The sequence below is a fragment of the Pocillopora verrucosa genome, chromosome 5, assembly GCF_036669915.1.
Source record: "Pocillopora verrucosa isolate sample1 chromosome 5, ASM3666991v2, whole genome shotgun sequence".
Taxonomy (NCBI): Eukaryota; Metazoa; Cnidaria; class Anthozoa; order Scleractinia; family Pocilloporidae; genus Pocillopora; species Pocillopora verrucosa.
The window spans coordinates 24,428,735-24,435,704 of NC_089316.1; the positions used below are offsets into that span (position 1 = coordinate 24,428,735).

The 6,970-nt window shown below is 35.9% G+C and overlaps 1 pseudogene; it reads left to right on the forward strand.

The window, feature by feature from the left end:
* The first annotated feature begins 165 nt into the window (after positions 1–165).
* LOC136276805 (replication factor C subunit 1-like) lies at positions 166–5,359 on the forward strand (annotated as a pseudogene).
* Positions 5,360–6,970: the final 1,611 nt, after the last annotated feature.

Genomic DNA, 6,970 nt, shown 5'->3' on the forward strand with positions numbered 1-6,970 from the left:
AGAAAATGTCTTGTTAGAAAGTTGTGCTCCGAGGAACAACACCCCCCTTGATCTTATCCAATTCTGTTTGTTCTTTGTTGTCACTGAACCATGCTGATCTGACGTTTGTGTGAATGAAAATATGTAATTGTTAATTTACTGGGCAGGGTTTATCAAGCAGTGAAGATGATGACATTGCCTGGAAACAAAAAACCAAAAAAAAATCAGAAGAGGAAGAAGAAAGGAAAAAATATTATTGACTCAGGTAATGTTTTAGGGTGAACATGAACAGATTTTGAGGCTCTACAGAAACTGTTACACCAGTTGGTAGTTATGCTATGCAGTGTCCTTGTAAATTCCCAATACAATTTGCATCATTATCAAAACATTGTGTTAAAAGATTCACATAATCATGATTTCAATTTTTTTTTTGGATTTATTTATAATCAAAACGTGATCATCTTGAATTTCATGTGAACATAGAAGAATTATGAATATTTATCATGATGCATGAAAAGGCCTACTATTTTTATGCGACTGAGTTCTACAAAAGGGTTTGGGGGACTCTCCTTATTGATGGAGTGGGAGGGCTGGATAGGGAAACTATTTAGTGTGAGGTGAGCTTGAGGTAAAATGAGGTCATTTTTTACATCACCTGACCTTTAACCTTACTCATGCATTTGCTTGCCAAAGAAAACAAATCCATCCACTTCATCCTGGGTTCGGCACACTTACCATTAGACCACTCTGCCTTGAATAGGTTTGAATATCATAGCCCTTGACTTACATTGTGATGTGGTTTCTACAGATGAGGAAGAAGTTGTGCCCAGCAGCTTAAAAAAGTCTACCAAACAGACAGAAAACGTACATGTAGCTTCTAAAGAGGTCCAGCATGTTAAAAAGAGGTATCATCCATCATTTTCTTTCATTATATTTGACATTTCAGCACCAAACCATGGTGTTCATTTAGAACATAAGATATTGCTGTGGAGAAGAATCTGGCTTCTCCTAAACATATCCAGCTTTATTTTGTTTGCCTGTTGGTGTGTTTGTTTGTTTTTTCCTCTCTTCCATCATTCAGGCATTGAGAATGTTAGATCTGTCATAGGACACTGCTCTTATGCTGATACATTCACATGTAACCTGTTGACTCCTAACAGTGACCAGCATCTAATTTCTCCTTACAATATCATCCCTGAATCAAACATTAAGGTCATGAGAGTAAAGGAAATGATCACCAACTAAGCTCTTGTTTGTTAAACAAATTCTCTTTGTCAGTACCCAAGGAAATGTATAGAGAACAGTATGGAGAATATGCATACTGAGTTTCAGGTGTTAAGGGTTGAAAACAAAAAAGAACTAAAATGTTTAACACATGGATTGTTATTCTTGCTTCAGTCCAGTCAAACCTAAAGAGAAAAAAGCAACTTCTGCACTTGATTTCTTTGGTTCTACTCCAGTTGAAAGGGAATCCAGGAAAACATTTGCCATAAGAGAAAACAGGTGAATAACTAACTACTCTTGTTTTGCCCACAATTTTTTTTTTTAAGAAAAAATCAGGCATCCTGTGTATTGTAAACAGTACTTCATGCATCATGCATTGAACAGGGAAAACTTTAAACCTCACCATACCTTGCCTTTCTATAAAATTCATGCATCATGTGTTAATTTTTAGGCTTAGTCAAGCATTCCTTGTAGACCCTCTGCCAATCTGTTATAGTTATATCAGGATGAACTACAGTGAACACATACCATGTCACAAAATTAATGGGTAGTGACCAATTGAGGAATAGTTTTGGCAAAAACTACACCATGGGCCCCCTTAAAGGGAAAAGTCCTTTGGCCTCTTAGAAATTTAATAACACAACTACATGTGCCTGATGAGTTTTAGTATTCTCATTACTTATTGGCTGGATAATGTATGGATATTCTTGGGAGAAGTTACATGTTAATTTCTTCTGGTAGTTAAATTATTATTATCTCTCAAAGCTCTTTATGGTTTGTTTTCCATCCTTTCAAATTTTAATGAGAGATGCAAGACAAAGGAAAATGAAGATTATTAGAATTAAGGCTTATTTGGAAAATCTGCAGATACAGTTTACAGAAAAAAATTGTAAAATGCATGCTTTGATTAACCCTTTTACTTCTGAGATCTCAATAGTAATTCTCCTTACTGTCTGTCATACAATTCTTGTAATGTTAGTTTGGAGAATTTGGTCTTGGATCAACTAATAATCCCCTGCTTGACTATTTATTCTCATCACTTGTCTGCATGATATTGTATTGATATTGTAAGGCGAAGTTCTGTCTTGGTCACTCATGGGAGTTAAAGGGTTAAACAAAAAAATGTATTTTATCCTTTTACTCTCAGTTGTTGTTCAAATGTTGGTTCAGTGTCAGCATCTGAGAAACTGCCTACCTACCCCTCCCATAATCCAACATTAACCCTTACTTGTGAGCAGTTAACGGTTGTTGGGTTAGGGGGAGGGGTGGGTGCGCAGATGCTGACATCGATCTGAAATGTTTATGGTGTTTCTACAGAGTTTTTTACTTTTTTGCCATTTATAACTTTTCAGTTTGGACAGTATTAAGAGGCCTTCAAGGGAAGAATTAATTATTTGTCTGCTCATCTTGAATTATGCATGCACTTGAAAATTTAAATTTTTAGGAAGCGGTAAACTGTTTGGATGGACTGACATTTGTTATTACGGGAGTCTTGGAAAGTATGGAGAGAGAGGAGGCTGCAGATTTGATTCAAAGATGTGGTGGAAAAGTTACCCAATCAGTGAGAAAGAAATCATGATCATCATGGGACAGGATCCTGGGGAGAGTAAACTTTCCAAGGTACATTGTAATGCACAGCTCAAAAGAGGAAAAAAGAGAACTGTGAACATAAACATATAAGCTGCACCTTTTTCACTAAATTTTTATAACAAATCTGGGTGCAGCTTACTGCAAATACACTTGGGAAACTTGCCACAAATTTGCATAAATTAACACAATTCATTGACAATTTGTAAGTCTGTAGAGCAAACTAACAAGAACTGAAAAATTTACCATGGTAGAAATTTATCATTTTCTTTCTGTTGTTGGCTTCAAAGAGAGTTTTTTTTTTTCATGAGCATAAACTTATATTTCTTGCTGTGGAGTTCATTTATGTTTCTTTGTTAAGAGACCTTTTCAACTGGTTTAAGGTCGTATTTCCTTCCTTGAATAGCTAAACATTACCTGGCAAGAAACCTATGGTTTCTTTGTTGTTGTTGTTGTTGTTTTTGTTGTTGTTTTTTTGTTTCTTTTTTGTTTTTTTACTTTGGTGCTTATCTGTTAGGCTAAGCTATGTGGAACATCACCAATAGATGAACACCATCTGTTTGAGCTTGTCAGAACAAAACCAGGCAATAAGACCAGCTATGAACCACCAAGGGAAGAAGGAGAAAACTGAACCAATGGAGTCCCTCAGTCAGGGAAGAGATCAGTTTGAAGGTGATTCATCACAACTGAATGAAAAATCTGTGTCATCTCCAACAACACAAACACTTTCATCATCACCTGCACTGAAAGGTGGGTGTTTCAAATCTTTCCAACAATTAGCATGAGAGCATGACCTCACTGAAATTTTAATTCACACTTCAGCTGTATGCCTTAAATTTCCTCATCAGTAAGCATCCTACATGTATTGATGATTACACTTATTGAATATAATTTCTCATGTGTGCATCCAGGTACTGTACATGACTTTGTATTAAAGTTACTGATGACATAAATACATGTGCATGTGTGTGATATACATGTACCACTAAAATGTCATAGGAGCCATAGGCTAGTGTGCAACTGATTACATAATTTGTTCATCCTCATTTCCCTTCTTCCATCTGCTTAATTTATGGTGTCACTCAGTTTGTCTGTCTGTCTGTCTCTCTGTCTGTTTGTCTGTCTGTCTGCTCTTTTGTGTATGTTCATTCTTCCAATCACTGTCTTTCTATCTGTCACTTATTCTCCTTGTTCTCCTCTGTCCAGTCACCCACACGTCAGTTTTACCACTACTCTAAATTCCACCTTTAGGTTCATCTGTTGGATCATTTTACTGTACTTCCACCTGTAGACTTGTTTGTGTTACTTAAATTGAGTTACAAGAAAGTACAGTTTTCTTGTTTTTTATTGCTTTATTTTTTTAATCTACATAAGATTTTGACAGTAAGGTTAATTTTTTTTTTGTGCAGGAGAACCAAGTCTGTCATGGGTAGAAAAATATCAACCTCGTGCAGTGAAGCAGATTATTGGTCAGCAAGGTGATAAGAGCAACATGAGAAAGCTGATGAACTGAGCTGAGAGACTGGGAAAAGAATAGAAAGAAACCAGCCTCTAACTGTGAGTACACATTGATTGTCAAGATGCTTTTCCCTCAAATACATGTACATGTAACTTCTCTTCAGGCAAGTATGCAAACGGTTCAGACAAACTGTCAGAGAAAGCAGATGAAAAAGTTTGGGTTGTAACCAGATAGGGGGACCTTTCTAGGGGGGGGGAGTAGCAATTCTCCTAGTCACCTGATGCTACTGAAATTAAGTAAGCATAGGCAAGGTTAGACCTGTGGCTCTTGTGCTGACTTTACTTTAACCCTTTATCTCACATGAGTGACCAAGACAGGATTTCTCCTTACAATATCAATACAATATCAATCAGACAAGTAATGAGAATATAGAAAAATATCAATCTGGGGATAATAAGTTGATCCAATACCAAATTATCCAAATCATAAAAATTTTATGGCAGACAGTAAGAAGTACTAGTGAGCTGTTTGGAGTAAAAGTGTTCAGTGGATGAACCTAACCTTAATCAACAGATATTTTACATAAGACCTTAAATTGAGTTGTAATGCAAATGTCGTCTAGCTGTTGGCTAAATACCTTTCACATTGAATCCAGATTGTTTCTTAATTCCCACATTCAGAGATACAATTTTTTAAACAGCTGTAACTTATGAACTTTTATGAATTTATTTTACTCGACAGTCACTTATACATGTAGTTAGTATTTTAGTAGTGGAATCACAGTTTTAAACCTTTTTATTTTGCACAGCTTTCTTTTACAACAAAGACCAAGATGGGTCGTCCTTTATGGCAGCTCTTCTGTCCGGTTCCCTAGGAGTTGGAAAAACAACAACAGCTACATGTATCCTGGTTTTTGAAGAGCTGGGTTTTACGTACATTGAAATGAATGCCAGTGACACACGAAGCAAAAAGACCTTGGGAGAACACATTTCTCAGTCACTGAACAATAAAACCATGGATGGCTTTCTGACAGGTTGTCAAATTTCTGTAAGATTTGGAATGACTTTGATATTATTAAAGATACTTCATGAATTATCCTGTCTTACTTAACTGATTTTCCTCTGTAGTTAATTTATTAGATTTCAGATTTCATTTTTCCTTGTGTTTTTGGTCGTATTCGCTATACAATAACTTTTTGCTAAATTTCGCCTTAGGTCATTTCTTTTCACTCACCCGTCGAATTAAAGCTCTATTGGTCAACTTTTCCTAAAAAATTTGTCAAGTTTCCAGGCCGACAAATCGCCTGCATCTTTAATAAGAAAATTTCCTTCACTATGCGTTCAGTATGTGTGTGTCTCATTTTTCCCTGTCCTGTCAAGACCTCTCGTATGGCAGTCCAGCGCCCTTCGATCACCCTAAGCAGGCGATGGTTTAACGACCATCACATCAGCAAAAAATAAGTATACTAAAAAAAAAATAGCATGTTTATATCATTGTGCTACACTCCGAATTAATGAAAATGAAAAGTTAGAAAATGTAATATGAGGTCCTGTCCAAACTTGGCGTATAAATAGTGAAACAGCATCGCTACAAAATAGAATCATGGATCACGAAATAAGCAATGACACGATTTTCTGTTTCGAGTTCGATGAGCTCATATTCAGCTTCTTCAATACTGCTGGTGGTACCAAGTGCACCGTTTTGTTACACACTTCTGGGGCAAATCACATTTTCACAGGATTTAAGGTGAGGACAGAATAAGTTAATAGCGACCGAATGCAGTGAATGAGATAAACGGATATTGACTAAAGATACAAATAGAAATAATTTGAAACATGAGACAAAAGAATGAAAAAAATATCGATCTTATTTACTCGTCACGAACGCAGGATCGAATCTTAGACCATCGGATTTTACGATCTGAAGTTCTCACACATAGCTATAGATTTCTCGTTAATGATCTATGACATACAATGGATACATAAAGGATCATCCTGCATACTGCTTAGATCATCAATGTCGAAAGTTTCATGTCTTCAAATACATAATGATAGAAAGGAAATTTCAAGCTCTTGCGTGACAAAGGAAAAAATCATTTTTAACCGACGACCGAAAAGAAAAACCCTATCCGTCAGATCAGGTTAAACGACCGATTAAATATCAATGCTGACATGAAGATAAACATACTATTTATTATATTATTTTTGATATTTTCAGGCATGTAGAATTAACAAATGACATCGTCTGGAGAATAGAAGGATTCAGAGGATAACAGTTTAACAGGTACAAATCAATTTTCATTCTGCAACTGATTAGTGCTGTAGAGCTCATGTTATTTATAATGAAAGATCACAATCTTATTTTTCTTGCGGCTGACAACAATCAAGGTTAATTTCAGTCGAATTTCCCGGTTTATTGTTATCAGATGTGAAGATATTTCAATGGTTTCTCTCATTTGACTGGTTTAATAGTCTGCACGCGATGCAATTTCCTAAAGCCTTAAACTCCTAAAAGTGATATAACTTCTAACTTATTCCTTTAATATCAATACATTATCCAGCAAACAGGCAATGAGAATACTCAAAGTTTTATCAAGTAGAATTCGTTATCTTTGAACTAACACCAAATTTCTGTACCTACTTTGAAATGAAACTTGTAGCAGCTAGAGGGGAGAATGAACAATTAGATCACGGGAGTTAAAGGTTTAACTGCGCGTGACGA